This window comes from Giraffa tippelskirchi, chromosome 5 (assembly GCF_054371585.1).
Source record: "Giraffa tippelskirchi isolate mGirTip1 chromosome 5, T2T-mGirTip1v1.2.pri, whole genome shotgun sequence".
Lineage (NCBI taxonomy): Eukaryota > Metazoa > Chordata > Mammalia > Artiodactyla > Giraffidae > Giraffa > Giraffa tippelskirchi.
Window position 1 is genome coordinate 102,395,066 of NC_137279.1, and position 17,815 is coordinate 102,412,880.

Genomic DNA, 17,815 nt, shown 5'->3' on the forward strand with positions numbered 1-17,815 from the left:
GGGAAGGATTGGGCGCAGGAGAAGAAGGGGACGAGAGAGAATGAGATGGTTGGATGGCATCAGCGACTCGATGGACACGGGTTTGGGTAAACTCCGGGAGTTTGGTAAGGGAAGGGAGGCCTGGCGTGCTGCAATTCATGAGATCCCAAAGAGTCGGACACGACTGAGTGACTGAACTGAACTGATGCTGGGAAAAACTGAAGGGGGAAAGAAGAGAACGACGGAAGCTGCGATGGTTCGAGACCCTCAGACACACAAGAACTAAATTAAGCTGGAATCGAGACCATCAGACACAGAAGAACTAAATTAAGCTGGAGGGAAGAGTGCCTGCACTGCTCAGCTGAACACTGCCACCTCGCGGACTGTAGTCTGCCAGGCTCTCCCTTCCGTTCTTGAGCTTTCCCAAAGTACGGCATTGAAGCGAAATGCTATTTTTTATCCTAGAAAAATCTTTCCGAGGGTCTTCTGTATTACCGAGAGCTGGTTTCTATCGCCTGAGCCCCAAAAAAAACACGCTCAAGTAGAAATCAATTCTATCGTTAAGACCGCAGTTACCAAGAGAAAGCGCGCACGCAGTCCCCCACTACCACAAATCACGCAGTCGAGTTTCCCCCATTCGCGGAAATCGCAGAGGTCAACACACCCGCCGTGCAAGGGGTGAGTCTCGCTCTGGGAGAACCACCCTCGCGACCGTGCTATCTTCTCTGCCAGCTAAGTATGGAAAGGCTTGGCCGGCCGCCCGTACAGCCTCACACCCGTACACTTTCGCACACGCTCACTTTGCTATTGCCGCCATCTCTTCCGCCACCCTCCGCACCCCATCGTTTCTCGCGCCTCTCAGGCACTCCTAACAACTCTTCTAATAAAATTCAAGAGTATCTCGGAAAAACTTCCCACAACCGGCAAAATGGCAGGCCGGGAACTGTACCGCTTCCGCTGCAAATTTACATAAGCCCACCCCATTCAGGACCTGTAAGGCGGTTCCTCTCCTCCAACCCACGCCCTGTCCCAGGCCCCTCATCTCCCCTCCCACCCCTGCTGAGAGGACCAATGGGCAGGCCGGCTGCTGAAGGAGAAGGGACGTCGTGATTCCCCACAGCTTAGGGAGCCCAGAAATCAGTGGAAACAGACCCTTTCTTCTTTAGTTGAGATGGAGGGGAATTTAGCCAGCCTCTTTGTATTCTTAACCTTTGTTCTGGGTGACACGCTGAGAATAGTAATTCTGTGGCCCTCTGTTATGCTGATCCAATTTTGTTTTAAGAAATAATAAGTTGTAAAACAATGGATGTAAATATATATTTGTAGGAACAAAATAAAGCGTGAGTATGTGTTATGTGTGTAGGCATATAGAGTCAGGGTGCTAACTTTCAAAAATGCACAGCGTGAGAGTTGTGAGTTCAAGTATTATTGGGGGCAAAATGAGGAGCTCAGGAGACAGCATCTCAGATAGCTCTGAGAACTTGCTCCACAAAGGCAGGGGCGAAGGTCAGTGTATGTGTGATCTTGGTGAAGGGAGAGGACATGCATTCAAGTGCAGATTTTTTGCAGAAGGTTACTGCTAGTCGTGAGGATCGCATGTCACCGTGAAGGATTTTTGTGCTTTTCTAGGTACTAGGAGATATTTGGGTCATAAAATCGGCTCCTGAAAATACATCACTATCTGAAGACTTGTTCTGCCAGTTTTTCCCACAGCACAGAGTGGGCTCCTTTCGGCTCTCCACCCTGAACTCCTTTCAGGGGGTGTTGAAAATCAACAGCTGCAGCATTAAACCTTGTAAAGGTAGATGGCAAGTGGCAGTTTGTAGCTGCCAAGAGTTAGATCTCAAAGTTCTACTTGGTGCATTTTCTGTGCACCTTCTGACTTCATCCTCATGGTCTCCCAGGGGCCATGTTTTTCCTTTTCTCACCATACAGAATACAAAAGTGGAAGATTCTGAAAAAGAAGCTGATGACCCAAATAAGGGATAGAAAGATGACGTGTTTGCTTAAAGAATGAGGTTTGTTTGTTTTCTCTTACTGGGTAAGAGTGGGTTAGACCTGAGGGCAGGGAGTGGGAAGGCTGGAGAAGGCAACCAGCTTGCCTTTCAGACCAGAGACCAAGGAGTGGAGGAACTTGATCCTTGAAGTGCATTTGGCTTCAGGGGGAAGGGGACTAGCCTGGAGGGAGAATCTTGAACTCGGCACCCAGGTCACTTGCAGGAAGAACTGGCCTTTCTTTGAACAGCTGACACGACTCGTCCTGCACACTGACTTTAAGTATTCTTTACCCACCGCTGTCCACTGTAGGAGTTTCCTATTGCTACTTAATATGTTCCTACACACTTAGCGGCTTAAAACAACACACATTCATTATTTTCTGACCCTGGAGATCAGAAATCCAAGATGCATCTCCCTGGGCAGAAATCAAAGTGACAGTTGGGTTGTGGTGATTCTTCCTGGAGAATCTTTCTTTGCCTTGTCCAGCCTCTAGAAGATGCCTACATTCTACTCTCCTAGGCCCCTTTGATCTTCAAAGCTAATTACAGCTGATCACGTTCTTCTCACAACACATTATTCTGACACCAAGTCTCCTTCTTTTGTCTATATGAACCTTTGTGTTTCCATGGAGCCCCCATCTCAAGATGCTTAATTTAATCACACCAACAAAGTCTCTTTTGCCATGTCAAGTAACATAATCACAAACTCCAGGGGCCCAGTTGTGGACATCTTTGGGGAAGCATTAGTCTACCACCACAGCCAGGCTCCAGAGTGAACACATTTCTGCAAGCATATCAGTCAGTGGTGGCTGCTCCATTCTGAAAGTGATCCAGGTGAAAGCAAGTCAGTCCACTGTTTCTGAGGGTCAGCAGTCAACAGCTGGGCCCTGTACTGAGGCATGTGAGTCAGAGAGAGAGAAGGAACATGTCTGTGGGGAGAGGAATCTGAGGACCCAGTGCCTGGGCAGTTCCCAGGGATCAGAGCTGAGAGCTGCAAATGCCTTCATGGGGGGAGGAGGCTGGGGAGGGTGTTAGGAGCTGAGTATATGTGTTTCCCTCCCCTCACCCCCCACACATTCATATCTTGGACACTAATCCCCAGTGAAGCTGTATCTAGGGAAGGAACTTTGAAGGATGTAATGAAATTTAAATGAGATCATAGCTTTGGGGCCCTGATCTGATAGGATGTATCCTTAAATGAAGTGATAGCAGAGAGCTTGGGCCCCTGCCCTACCCCAGCTCAAGCAACAAGGAAAGACCTTGTGAGGACCCAGCCAGGCCAGGACTATCTGCAAGCCAGGAAGGGAGCTTGCACCAGAAACTGAATTGCTGAGAAGTTCCAACCATGATCTTGGACTTCTCAGAACTGTGAGAAAACAGATTTCGGGTCAAGCCACCCAATCCATAGCATTTTTTCTTGAAGCCCAAGCTGACTAATATAGGAGGTCAATTAGTCATTGACCTAAGCAGCTTCTCCTACCTAGCCCTTTTTGGGATCTGCCCCAGTCTTGTTGATTCCCAGTAATTAGCACTCACCACCTGCTTTGCCTTTTAAAGCCTTATCCATGAGTTTCAAACAAGCAGTCATCACCCGGTTTGAGATTTCATAGCATATTTGGACATGACTGAGCACCTAAGCACAGCACGCAGCACAGCATAATTTGCTACATGCAGCAATGGCCTGCAACAAGGATCTTGGAGTTTCTTTTGAATGAGTTTGACATCTTCAAAAATAACAACCCAGAATGGCCTGGGACAGCTGGTCATTCTGCGGGGTGACCCAATACCCCATGTGGCCTGCATTTCCTCTTCTACCGGATGATTTCTATGCTCTGGACTCTCCACAACCGTAGACAAGGGTTTGGGTGCTGATGAAGAATCTGTGCCTAATTCTGCGGAGGCTCGGGGGAAAAAGGAAAGAACTCCCAGAATCTGGGGGTGGGAGGGGGCGGGGGCTGAGAGGCTGCTCTTCTGTGAATAAAGAAGATTGGAGGATGTGAGAGCAGCTGGGGTGTGTGCGTGTGTGTGTGTGTGTGTGTGTGTGTGGATGCCCACTGTGTGTGTCCAGGATAAACTCAAGGGAAGTTCAAGAGAGGGCAGCTGCCATTCTGGGACCAGAGACTAGAGCACCTTGGCATTCAAGCTCTGCTCATCCTCCTCCTTATTCTGCCTCTGTTTTCCCTTCTCCTCCCTGTCCTCACTAGCACCTCACCAGTGTTTTATTGTTCTCACTCCTCCTCCCTCTTGCTGCTCCTCTTGGATCACTCCCACTACCATATCCCCCTCCCACTCCCACACAAAGCAGGCCAGCAAAGGAGAGGGCTGAGCAGTCTGAGAGGAAGATGAGGGAATCTTTTCCACCAGGCCGAGAAGCACAAATACATTTCTTTCTGGTTAGATTCTTGTCTGGAGGGGACGGAGTAAGATGGCTCCACCTCCCCAGGCAACTAAGGCAGCACAGGCCTTAGGTCAACCCCAGGGATAGGTGACCAAAAGTCAGGAGCTCTGGACGTGGATGGAGCACGTCTGGTTCTCAAGATCCCAGACAACTTAAAATGTTGGTGCCACCTTCTTTATAAGGCAAGTTCCACGGAAGGACCACATTTACCATCCTGGCTTTGTTTATGTAAGGGTGCATAGGTGCGTGTTCCTGTCTGACTCTTTTCTACCCCATGGACTGTAGCCCGCCAGGCTCGTTTGTCCATAGGACTCTCCAGGCAAGAATATGGGATCGGTTTGTTATTTCTTCCTCCAGGGGATCTTCCCAACCCAGGTATTGAACCTGTGCCTCCTACCCTGCATTGGCAGAAACCTGAGAATGTTCATAGTCCTCGTGTTCCTCCCTTTCCTGGATCTTTACCACTGAGCCACCAGGGAAGCCCTGGTAGTTTAGTAGTTCTGCCTTTTCCCTTTTCTATGGGTTTGTTATCTTCCCAAGCAGTGACCTTTCCTCTCACGCCTCTTGCTTGAGGAGGCTAATTTAGAAATATCTCTTTGGTGTCTTTTTCCTTTTCCATAAACATTCTTTCATTCTGGACTTAATCCTTTTGAACCATATTCTGAATCTTCTATGATTATTCAGTAAGTATTTGTAAATAAAAATTGTTAATGTTGATCTATTGACTCAACCAATCAACACTTAGGTTGGATCCAAACCCCACTCCATCCGCACAGGAAATGAGGCTCAGCAGTGGGTGCCCTGTGGACAGTCTTGGGGAAACTGAAGGAAATTTTGCTGGCACCTCCAGACAAAATTGTAAGGTCAAGTCATTCAAAATGACCGTTCTCTTGCTATCTATTCATTCTCCTTCACCAGCCATTCCTTCACCCACATGACTATCCAATCCCCTTAATTATCAGTTCAATTCAGTCCAGTTGCTCAGGTATGCGTGACTCTTTGTGACCTCATTGACTATAGCACGCCAGGCCTCCCTGCCATCACCAACTCCTGGAGTTTACTCAAACTCATGTCCATTGAGATGGTGATGCCATCCAACCATCTCATCCTCCAAAATCCCCTGCTCCTCCCACCTTCAATCTTTCAAACATCAGGATTTTTTCAAATGAGCTAGTTCTTCAAATCAGGCGGCCAAAGTATTGAAGTTTCGGCTTCAGCATCACTCCTTCCAATGAATATTCAGGACTGACGTACGTTAGGATGGACTGGTTGGAACTCCTTGCAGTCCAAGGGACACTCAAGAGTCCTCTCCAAAAGCACAGTTCAAAACCATAAATTCCTTACCACTCATCTCTCTTTATAGTCCAAGTCTCACATGCATACATGACTACTGGAAAAACCATAGCTTTGACTAGATGGACCTTTGTGGGCAAAGTAATGTCTCTGTTTTATACTATGCGGCCTAGGTTGGTCATAACTTTTCTTCCAAGGAGCAAGTGTCTTTTAATTTCATGGCTGCAGTCACCATCTGCAGTGATTTGGAGCCCTAAAACTAAAGTCTGTCACTCTTTCCATGGTTTTCCCATCTATTTGCCATGAAGTGATGGGACCAGATGCCATGACCTTAGTTTTCTGAAGAGTGAGTTTTAAGCCACCTTTTCCACTCTCCTCTTTCACTTTCATCAAAAGGCTCTTTAGTTCTTCTTTGCTTTCTGCCATAAGGGTGGTGTCATCTGCATATCTGAGGTTATTGACATTTCTCCTGGCAATCTTAATTCCAGCTTGTGATTCATCCAGCCCAGCATTTCTCATGATGTACTCTGCAAATAAGTTAAATAAGCAGGGTGACAATATACAGGCTTGCCATACTGCTTTCCCGATTTGTAGCCCCTTAATTATACGGCTTAGTCAGTAACCAACTATGCGGTTGCCCCGACCCCAGCCTCTGGTTTCCCTGGTGACTGGTGAGCCAATCAGACATCGATGGTCCCTATACGTTGTAGTCTCCCCTCAATTCCGCCCTCGGCCCCAGCAGTGAAGATCGCTGCCTTGTTCTGCCAGCTGTTTGCTGAATACTGGGGCATGTCACTCTAGGACCCTTTGTTTAGGAATTATAAGATTCTCTATCCACTGAATGGTTGTTGTCTCTGTCACTGTCTATGGGCTGTGTTTCTTTGGTGTTGCACCTGGGCAATTACAGGCTTGCAGGCCTGCATAGTAGGCCTCACTCTACAAGTAGGAAGGAGGTGAGTGAGGAGATATGGAGCCAGCATTTCAGCATGGGAGGGACACAGGGAGCTTCAGCAAGTTCTGGAGAAACCTGAGAAGGTATGTCGGCCTCATGGTCTCCCTTTCCTGGGTGGAAACTAGCTGTGACTTGTGGTCAGGTAGGACAAGCACTGAATGGTGTCCAACTTGATAGCTAATGACTGAATATCTGCAAGTGGGTTGCACAGAAGTGGTGGATTTCCTAAAGCTTCTCCTCCCTGAAGCCTAGGAGTCTGAGGGTCCTTGGTTGGGGATTGTCAGGCAATAGCCCTTTCTAGAGTGAGAAAAGCTATGGGAGTTCTGGTTGGTGGGCTGAGTAGCTCTGTTCTCTCCACCTTCTCTCTTGGCTTCTCTAGTTGGTGATTGGTGTGGCCAGGGAGGAAAGGGATCTAGGAGTGCCCTCCTACCCCTGGAAATATGACTGGGCTGAGGCTGAAGCCTCTGGTTTTCTTCCCTAAGGACTCCGTTCTCATTGCAGAGCTGAGTTGTGGATTTCAGGCCTGGACTGTAGACGTTAGAGGCGAAGCCTGACCCGGGATGTGCAAGCAGGTAAGTGACCCATTCGGGCAACAGAGGCTCTCTGTTGGCTCATTCTCTGTCTCCAAAGACACTGTCCCAAACCAGCAGAAAACCCTGAGGACTCACCTCCTGGCCATAAAGCTTGGTAAGCCAAATACCTGGCTTTCCTGTGGCTCCTCCGCCTGGGTTCTTTGCACATGTTTCTCGTGCCCTGGGTGAGCTGTTCGGGAGGCTTTATTCCTAAATCGCAGCAGCTGCTGCTGCGGTGTTGGGAAGATAAGGGCATGTGAACGTTCTGGCCTCCAAATGTTAGCAGCCTGGGAGAGAGTGTGGGCAGGAAGGCCACCTCGGTGAGTGGTTGGGGGTGGCCCTGCAGACCTGGCTCCACCACGTGCCAATCACAGGACCAGGACACAGAAGTCAGTTCAGTTCAGTCGCTCAGTCGTGTCCGACCCTCTGCGACCCCATGAATTGCAGCACGCCAGGCCTCTCTGTCCATCACCAGCTCCCGGAGTCTACCCAAACCCATGTCCATCGAGTCGGTGATGCCATCCAACCATCTCATCCTCTGTCGTCCTCTTCTCCTCCTGCCCCCAATCCTACCCAGCATTAGGGTCTTCTCCAATGAGTCAACTCTTCGCATGAGGTGGCCAAAGTATTGGAGTTCCAGCTTCAACATCAGTCCTTCCAATGAACACCCAGGACTGATCTCCTTTAGGATGGATTGACTGGATCTCCTTGCAGTCCAAGGGACTCTCAAGAGTCTTCTCCAACACCACAGTTCAAAAGCATCAATTCTGCGGCGCTCAGCTTTCTTCACCGTCCAACTCTCACATCCATACTTGACCACTGGAAAAACCATGGCCTTGACTAGAGGGACCTTTGTTGGCAAAGTAATGTCTCTGCTTTTAAATACGCTATCTAGGTTGGCCACAACCTTCCTTCCAAGGAGTAAGCGTCTTTTAATTTCATGGCTGCGATCACCATCAGCAGTGATTTTGGAGCCCCCCAAAATAAAGTCTGACACTGTTTCCACTGTTTCCCCATCTATTTCCCATGAAGTGATGGGACCAGATGCCATGATCTTAGCTTTCTGAACGTTGAGCTTGAAGCCAACGTTTTCATTCTCCTCTTTCACTTTCATCAAGAGGCTCTTTGGTTCTTCTTCGCTTTCTTCCATAAGGGTGGTGTCATCTGCATATCTGAGGTTATTGATATTCCTCCCAGCAATCTTGATTCCAGCTTGTGTTTCTTCCAGCCCAGCGTTTCTCATGACGTACTCTGCACAGAAGTTAAATAAGCAGGGTGACAAATATGCAGCCTTGACGTACTCCATTTCCTATTTGGAACCAGTCTGTGGTGCCATGTTCATTTCTAACTGTTGCTTCCTGACCTGCATACAGGTTTCTCAAGAGACAGATCAGATGGTCTGGTATTCCCATCTCTTTCAGAGTTTTCCACAGTTTCTTGTGATCCACACAGTCAAAGGCTTTGGCATAGTCAAGAAAGCAGAAATAGATGTTCTTCTGGAACTCTCTTGCTTTTTCGATGATCCAGCGGATGTTGGCAATTTGATGTCTGGTTCCTCTGCCTTTTCTAAAACCAGCTTGAACATCTGGAAGTTCACGGTTCATGTATTGCTGAAGCCTGGCTTGGAGAATTTTGAGCATTACTTTACTAGCATGTGAGATGAGTGCAATTGTGCGGTAGTTTGAGCATTCTTTGGCATTGCCTTTCTTTGGGATTGGAACGAAAACTGACCTTTTCCAGTCCTGTGGCCACTGCTGAGTTTTCCAAATTTGCTGGCATATCCAGTGCAGCACTTTCACAGCATCATCTTTCAGGATTTGAAACAGCTCAACTGGAATTCCATCACCTCCACTAGCTTTGTTCGTAGTGATGCTTTGTAAGGCCCACTTGACTTCACATTCCAGGATGTCTGGCTCTAGGTGAGTGATCACACCATCGTGATTATCTGGGTCGTGAAGATCTTTTTTGTACAGTTCTTCTGTGTATTCTTGCCACCTCTTCTTAAGATCTTCTGCTTCTCTTAGGTCCATACCATTTCTGTCCTTTATCGAGCCCATCTTTGCATGAAATGTTCCTTTGGTATCTCTAATTTTCTCGAAGAGATCTCTAGCCTTTCCCAATCTGTTGTTTTCCTCTATTTCTTTGCACTGGTTGCTGAGGAAGGCTTTCTTCTCTCTCCTTGCTATTCTTTGGAACTCTGAATTCAGATGGGAATATCTTTCCTTTTCTCCTTTGCTTTTCGCTTCTCTTCTCTTCCCAGCTATCTGTAAGGCCTCCTCAGACAGCCCTTTTGCTTTTTTGCATGTCTTTTCCATGGGGATGGTCTTGATCCCTGTCTCCTGTACAATGTCACGAACCTCTGTCCATAGTTCATCAGGCATTCTGTCTATCAGATCTAGTCCCTTAAATCTATTTGTCGCTTCTAGTGTATACTCATAAGGGATTTGATCTAGGTCATACCTGAATGGACTAGTGGTTTTCCCTACTTGCTTCAATTTAAGTCTGAAGCGAGGCGGCTGCGTCGGACGGCTCTGCGCAGAAGCGAGGCGCTGCGTCGGACGGCTGGGCGCGGAAGCGAGGCGCTGCGTCGGACGGCTGGGCGCGGAAGCGGGGCGGCTGCGACGGACGGCTCGGCGCGGAAGCGGGGCGGCAGCGACGGACGGCTCGGCGCGGAAGCGTGGCCGAGAGGAGCTAGGCCGGGCCGAGGGCCGGGAGCCGGGGCGGCGGCCGACGGGGGCGGGGGCGGGGCCGGGGGCCGGGGGCTGCGGCCGACAGGGGCTAGGCCGGGCCGGGGGCCGGGGGCGGCGGCCGACAAGGGCTAGGCCGCGCCGGGGCCTGGGGGCGGCGGCCGACAGGCGCTAGGCCGGGCCAGGGGCCGGGGGCCGGGGGCCGGGGCGGCGGCCGACAGGGGCTAGGCCGGGCCGGGGGCCAGGGGCGGCGGCCGACAAGGGCTAGGCCGGGCCGGGGCCTGGGGGCGGCGGCCGACAGGCGCTAGGCCGGGCCGGGGGCCGGGGGCCGGGGGCCGGGGGCGGCGGCCGACAGGGGCTAGGCCGGGCCGGGGGCCGGGGGCGGCGGTCGACTGGGGCTAGGCCGGGCCGGGGGCCGGGGGCGGCGGTCGACTGGGGCTAGGCCGGGCCGGGGGCTGCGGCGAGAGGAGTTAACCCAGGCCCAAGGGGCAGGGGCTGCGAGGGCACAAGAGGGCCGAGAGGAGTTACTCCACATTCCAGGTCAGGAGGGGCCGTTGTGAGTAGATACCCCTTGTCCAAGGCTGCTGATTACAGAGTTGCAAAAAAAACACCCCTAAGAAAAGAAAAAAAGATGCAGAAAAGAGCAGTGGGGAGAGGGTGCTAATGACTGGCCACATCAACTGCCTGATTTTGCCTTGCATGCGTGCTAAGTCGCTTCAGTCGTATCCGACTGTTTGCGACCTGATGGACTCTAGCCTGGCAGCCGCCTCTGTCCATGGGATTCTCCAGGTAAGAATACTGGAGTGGGTTGCTGTTTCCTCCTCGAGGGATCTTCCTGACCCAGGAACTGAACCCGAGTCTCCTGCTGCTCCTGCATTGCAGGTGGATTCTATACCACTGAGCCATCAGGGAAGTCCTACATACATATTTTTAACAATGACTGTGATGTTTTTAATAGTCATAGCTTCCTCAGTCCAGATGTGAGAGTCAAGATGGAACACAGTGTATAAATATGGACTATTGAACAGATAAACATTTTTTTCTGAGAAATGTCCTTCAACTATCATTGTTTTAAGAGTGGAAATGTGTATGTTTAACAAATGTCCCCTGCATTTCAACCATGGGTTCCTGGTGTTTTTAGATACAAAAGCTTGTGGCCAAGGTTTGCCCGGTGGGTGTATAGCAGCAACGGGTGTGGGAATTTAGGGATAATCTCCACCTGTTTAGGCCTCGGTTTCCTCATCAGTAAGATAAGGTTATTCAAATTTTCCAAATTGCATTCCTGCTAAGTTTTTTTTCTGAGGGCATGAGAGACTGAGCTTCATGTGAAATGTGTGTTGGAACATGCAGCCAAGACCTGAACTTGGTCCCTTCTCTGTGTGTCCCCTGCAGGAGCCTCAACTGAGCCACACACTGAAAACACAGAACTCAGAGAGGAGGTGGAAGAAAGGAAGTCAACGGTTTGGGAGGATGAGAAAACCCAAAGAAAAACAAGGTAATGGTGGAGGAGCTGGTTGCCAAGGGAGGTGAGGATAAGGACAAGTTGAGCTCAGAAAATTCAAGAGGAAGTGAGGAGTGCACAGTATCATCCAAGTCCTCACGGAGCAGCCTGAGCTGAGCAGGAAGGACCGGGAGAGTAACAGTCCACAGTGAACTTATGCACCTGCTGAGGAGATCCACACAATGGCTCAGTGTTAGTTTATACTGCTGCGAGCACCATGGTAGGGGGACAATGGGATCTTGAGGCTTTGCCCTCAATCCCCAGCCTCAGCCTTGGAAGTGGCCACACAGCAGATGTCCTCCAAGTAAGTGTGCAGTAATGTGGATAAATGATGTTTGGAGAAGAATTAGAGATATGTATTCATACCAGGGGCCAGATTAATGGGACCCTCGTTTCTGAAGTAGAGATAGTAACAATATTCTTCTGCATTTACACTTTGGAGGCTTTACACATAACATCTCTTAACTACATATTGCTTAATTTGCCTTATGCTATGTTACCAACTTGGAGTTCAGATATCAGTAATATATCCATGAGGAATTTAAACAGCGAGAGGACGAATACAAGTGCATCGTGGCAATTACACGTGGTGGCTCTCCTCAGGTGGGATATCATGGCCACCAGAGGATGGGAGGATATGCCAAGGACATCTCTTCCTAATGGCAGTGTGAACCTGCTAGGGGAATCCCTGAGGACAGCCATGTCTTCATCAGAGTCAGCTCAGGTGAGTGTCAGGCAGTGTCAGGCAGGCTCCTCTCTAAGGAAGGGGATTGCTGCTTCCTGGGAGAAAGAGCATCCCTGACCAGACGGTTGTCTAGGAGCGTAGTTGAGCTAAGTGGAGTCTTGTAACCATGTTTCTGCAATTAGTGAACGGATGTTGCCGAGAGCCTCCTCAGTACTTGACTCAATGCCAGGAGTCATGCACGCAGAGATGAATGAAATATTATCCCCAATTTCATGGAGTTCTCCATCTAGTAAAAACAAAATCATGAGAGGTATAGTGGTGGTAGGTTCATTGGAGGAGATGGTCAGTGCTGGCTACCATGACATCAAGGGTGATCTGTCCCCCCCCTTTTTTTTTCCCAACAGATATATGTCTCTTCTGGCCCCCAAATCCTGCTTCTCACCCAGATGTGAGCCTCTCAGGGTACAGCTTGCACTTGGGCTCCATGTTGGCTCAAAGCAGTCAACTCTGCCACCGTCTCCAGAGAAAACTGCTTATATCAGTAGCTACTGTTTCTTGGCCAGCTGAAGAGAGAAGGAGGCAAGTTTGATTTGTCTTATAGGTTGATGGCTGTCATAATGATTCGTGATTAATGGTTTCCTCTCGTATGAGTTACATACTTTCCTGACATCACGATTCTTCATGTCAAAAATAATTTATATATTTATCTTATTCTCACAATTGTAGAACTTGGTGTTCTAGCTGTAAATTTGGAGCAAATAACTAAAGTATAAAAGGGGGAAAGCAAATTCCTAGTTTACATTGAGATAATAGGATGCCCTTTTCATACTTTCCATGGGGTTCTCCTTTGAACCATGGTGCTGGAAGAGCCTCTTGAGAGTCAAGGAGATCAAAGCCGTCAATCCTAAAGGAAATCAACCCTGAATATTCATTGGGAGGAGTGATGCTGAAGCTCCAATAATTTGGCCACCTGATTCAAAGAGCTGAATCATTGGAAAAGACCTTGATGCTGGGGAAGATTGAGGGTAGAAGGAGAAGAGGGTAACAAAGGATGAGATGGTTGGAAAGCACCACCAACTCTATGGACACGAGTTCAAGCAAACTCCAGAAGATAGTGAAGGACAGGGAAGCCTGGCACACTGCACTCTATGGGGTACAAAGAGTCTGACACAATTTAGTGACTGAATAACAACAGTTAAGACACTATAGCACTCGTGTAAGTAGACAAAACACAAATATATGAATGTGAAAGTATAGAGAAGAGCTGCTACCTGGGTGTGGCTCTAGCACTTACAGCAAGGGGGTCTTGGCCCATTCGAGACCCTCTCTGTGCCTCAGTTTCTTCATGTGCAAAGCAGCAGAGAGTTATGTTTTTGGCACCAGTCAATTTTGAACACTGGAAGTACCATAAATGAAATAATCATCCCCTAGAATCATGAGGGAGGTCAGTGAAATCAGTGGGTAAAACTAAGTGCACACCTGAGTACCTTTAACAAATAGATTCCAGATCCCAGCTCAACTCACTGAAGCACAGTTGCTACAGGTGAGGACTGTGCACTTGTTTGGGTACTAACTCTCCCAGGTGATTCTTCCAGTGATCAGCTTGGGGACAGAACACACTGAAGTGTATTCCTTTTACCCCAAACACAGAAGTAGGACAGAGCAGAAGAGCGAGGGTGTTTCCAATCCAGTGACTAAAGCAGAGAACTCTTGGAAGACTCTAGAATTGAAGGACTAGGCCCACCTGACCCCATTTTACTCTTGTCCCGTTTACAGCAGAGACACAAGTCCTTGGGGACACATGCCTGTGGCACATGACTATCCACCTTGAGGAAAGTGAGAGGCCTAGTTTTATTTTATTTTATTTTATTTTAAGTAAATTTATTTATTTTAGTTGGGGGCTAATTACTTTTATTGTAGTGGTTTTTGCCATACATTGACATGAATCAGCCATGGGTTTACATGTGTTCCCCATCCTGAAGCCCCCTCCCACCTCCCTCCCCATCCCATCCCTCTGGGTCATCGCATTGCCCCAGCCCTGAGCGTTTGTCTCATGCATCGAACCTGGAATGGTGTTCTGTGTCACATATGATAATATACGTGTTTCAGTGCTATTCTCTCAGAACGTCCCACCCTCACCTTCTCCCTCCGAGTCCATAAGACTGTTCTATGCATCTGTGTCTCTTATTCTGTCTCACATACAGGGTTATCGTTACCATCTTTCAAATTCCATATATATGCATTAGTATACTGTATTGGTGTTTTTCTTTCTGGCTTACTTCACTCTGTATACTGGGCTCCAGTTCCATCCATCTCAATAGAACTGATTCAAATGTATTCTTTTTAATGGCTGAGTAATATTCCATTGTGTATATGTACCACGGCTTCCTTATCCATTCGTCTGCTGATGGACATCTAGGTTGCTTCCATGTCCTGGCTATTGTAAACAGTGCTGCGATGAACACTGGGGTACACGCGACTCGTTCCATTCTGGTTTCCTCGGTGTGTATGCCCAGCAGTGGGATTGCTGGGTCATATGGCAGTTCTATTCCCAGTTTTTTAAGGAATCTCCACACTGTTCTCCATAGTGGCTGTACTAGTTTGCATTCCCACCAACTGTGTAAGAGGGTTCCCTTTTCTCCACACCCTCTCCAGCATTGATTGCTTGTCGACTTTTGGATAGCCATTCTGACTGGTGTGAAATGGTACCTCATTGTGGTTTTGATTTGCATTTCTCTGAAAATGAGTGATGTTGAGCATCTTTTCATGTGTTTGTTAGCCATCTGTATGTCTTCTTTGGAGAAATGTCTGTTGGGTTCTTTGGCCCATTTTTTGATTGGGTCGTATATTTTTCTGGAACTGAGCTGCAGGAGTTGCTTGTATATTTTTGAGATTCATTGTTTGTCTGTTGCTTCGTTTGCTGTTATTTTCTCCCATTCTGAAGGCTGTCTTTTCACCCTTTTTATAGTTTCCCTGGTGGTGCAAAAGCTTTTAATTTTCATTAGGTCCCATTTGTTTATTTTTGCTTTTATTTCCAATATTCTGGGAGGTGGGTCGTGGAGGATCCTGCTGTGATTTACGTCGGAGAGTGTTTTGCCTATGTTTTCCTCTAGGAGTTTTATAGTTTCTGGTCTTACGTTTAGATCTGTAATCCGTTTTGAGTTTATTTTTGTGTATGGTGTTAGAAAGTGTTCTAGTTTCATTCTTTTACAAGTGGTTGACCAGTTTTCCCAGCACCACTTGTTAAAGAGATTATCTTTTCTCCATTGTATATTCTTGCCTCCTTTGTCGACGATAAGGTGTCCATAGGTGCATGGATGTATCTCTGGGCTTTCTATTTTGTTCCACTGATCTATATTTCTATCATTGTGCCAGTACCATACTGTCTTGATGACTGTGGCTTTGTAGTAGAGCCTGAAGTCAGGCATGTTGATTCCTCCAGTTCCATTCTTCTTTCTCAAGATTGCTTTGGCTATTCGAGGTTTCTTATATTTCCATACCAATTGTGAAATGATTTGTTCTAGCTCTGTGAAAAATACCGTTGGTAGCTTGATAAGGATTGCGTTGAATCTATAGATTGCTTTGGGTCGTATACTCATTGTCACTCTATTAATTCTTCCAATCCATGAACATGGTATATTTCTCCATCTGTTTGTGTCCTCTTTGATTTCTTTCATCAGTGTTTTATAGTGTTCTATATATAAGTCTTTTGTTTCTTTAGGTAGATATATTCCTAAGTATTTTATTCTTTTTGTTGCCATGGTGAATGGTATTGTTGCCTTCATTTCTCTTTCTGTTTTCTCATTATCGGTGTATAGGAATGCAAGGGATTTCTGTGTGTTAATTTTATATCCTGCAACTTTACTATATTCATTGATTGCTGCTGCTGCTGCTAAGTCGCTTCAGTCGTGGCCGACTCTGTGCGACCCCATAGACGGAAGCCCACCAGGCTCCCCCGTCCCTGGGATTCTCCAGGCAAGAACACTGGAGTGGGTTGCCATTTCCTTCTCCGATGCATGAAAGTGAAAAGGGAAAGTGAAGTCGCTCAGTCGTGTCCGACTCTCAGCGACCCCATGGACTGCAGCCTACCAGGCTCCTCTGTCCGTGGGATTCTCCAGGCAAGAGTACTGGAGTGGGGTGCCATTGCCTTCTCCGATTCATTGATTAGCTCTAGTAATTTTCTGGTAGAATCTTTCGGGTTTTCTATGTATAGAGGATCATGTCATCTGCAAACAGTGAGAGTTTTACTTCTTCTTTTCCTATCTGGATTCCTTTTATTTCTTTTTCAGCTCTGATTGCTGTGGCCAAAACTTCCAAAACTATGTTGAATAGTAGTGGTGAAAGTGGGTACCCTTGCCTTGTTCCTGACTTGAGGGGAAATGCTTTCAATTTTTCACCATTGAGGATAATGTTTGCTGTGGGTTTGTCATATATAGCTTTTATTATGTTGAGGTGTGTTCCTTGTATTCCTGCTTTCTGGAGGGTTTTTATCATAAATGGATGTTGGATTTTGTCAAAGGCGTTTTCTGCATCTATTGAGATAATCGTATGATTTTTATCTTTCAATTTGTTAATGTGGTGTATTGCATTGATTGATTTGCGGGTATTAAAGAAACCTTGCATTCCTGGGATAAAGCCCACTTGGTCATGATGTATGATCTTTTTAATATGATGTTGGATTCTGTTTGCTAGAATTTTATTAAGGATTTTTGCCTCTATGTTCATCGGTGATATTGGCCTGCAGTTTTCCTTTTTTGTGGCATCTTTGTCTGGTTTTGGAATTAGGGTGATGGTGGGGCCTAATTTTAAATTCAGTCTGGTTTTGAGTGAAAGCTAAATTCACCCTTGTTTGCTCATTGATGGGACCAATCTACTCCAGGCTGCCACTTTCTAAAAAATAAATCCTATTGCTATAAATGCAAACTTCAACGAAGATGTTTGTTAGAAGAAATTGATAAATACTCTAGACACCTAACAAGAAACCAGAAAGTTAGCAAGAGCATTCACTTTCAGGAGAGTTCGGGCCAATAGAGCAGTCACTGAGAGAAAAGATTCTTGAGTTGAAGGGAAGTGATCCCTTTGTGTCCTGGGATATGCTGCTAACTCAATGGGGTGGGAAAGCAGCTGCCCACTCTTAACGGACGGGATTCTCAGGTGGGGCTAGTGGTAAAGAACCTGCCTGCTAATGTAGGACAGGCAAGAGACACGGTTTTGATCCCTGGGTCAGGAAGATTCCCTGGAGGAAGAAATGGCAACCCACTCCAGTATTCTTGCCTGGGAAATTCCAGGAACAGAGGAGGCTGGAGGGCTACAGTCCATAGGATCACAAAGAGTCAGACACGACTGAAACAACTTAGCACAGCACACATTCTAACAGACAGGCTGCTCTTGCCTCCAGATGGTGTCTGGTGTCCTGAAACACATAAGCACTCAGGGAGCCTTTAGAAGGGCCCAGCCATCACTTCTGCTATTGCTCAGTGCATAGAAATGGTTTTGTTGAAAAAAGGTAGGACTCTAGGAATAAAGTCAGGTCACAGAGAAAAAGAGGAGTATGCAATGGGACAATGGCAGGATAAAAACAATAGGTTTCTCCTACCTACAAAATGCAAAGCAATAGCTTACTTGCCTTGATAAAGCGTTGTTGTTTTTTTTTTTAATTTTAACTTTGGTCCAGTAATTTTTTTGAATGTACCTCTTCTACAGGGATGTTACCTTGAATGATTACGATGAAAGGAAGTATCATAATATGTG

The 17,815-nt window shown here is 47.3% G+C and overlaps 1 protein-coding gene, 1 long non-coding RNA gene and 1 other non-coding gene across 3 annotated transcripts in view; 1 reads left to right on the plus strand and 2 right to left on the minus strand.

The window, feature by feature from the left end:
• LOC145504771 (uncharacterized) overlaps nt 1-17,815 on the minus strand; it is a 375,749-nt gene that overhangs the window by 288,950 nt on the left and 68,984 nt on the right. The gene's annotated exons all lie outside the window — the stretch shown is intronic.
• The window catches only part of LOC145504750 (NBPF family member NBPF10-like), a 190,939-nt gene that overhangs the window by 107,714 nt on the left and 65,410 nt on the right, over nt 1-17,815 (plus strand). The gene's annotated exons all lie outside the window — the stretch shown is intronic.
• On the minus strand, nt 556-719 carry LOC145508168 (U1 spliceosomal RNA). The gene has a single exon (XR_014055422.1). It is a non-coding gene; the product is annotated as a U1 spliceosomal RNA (small nuclear RNA).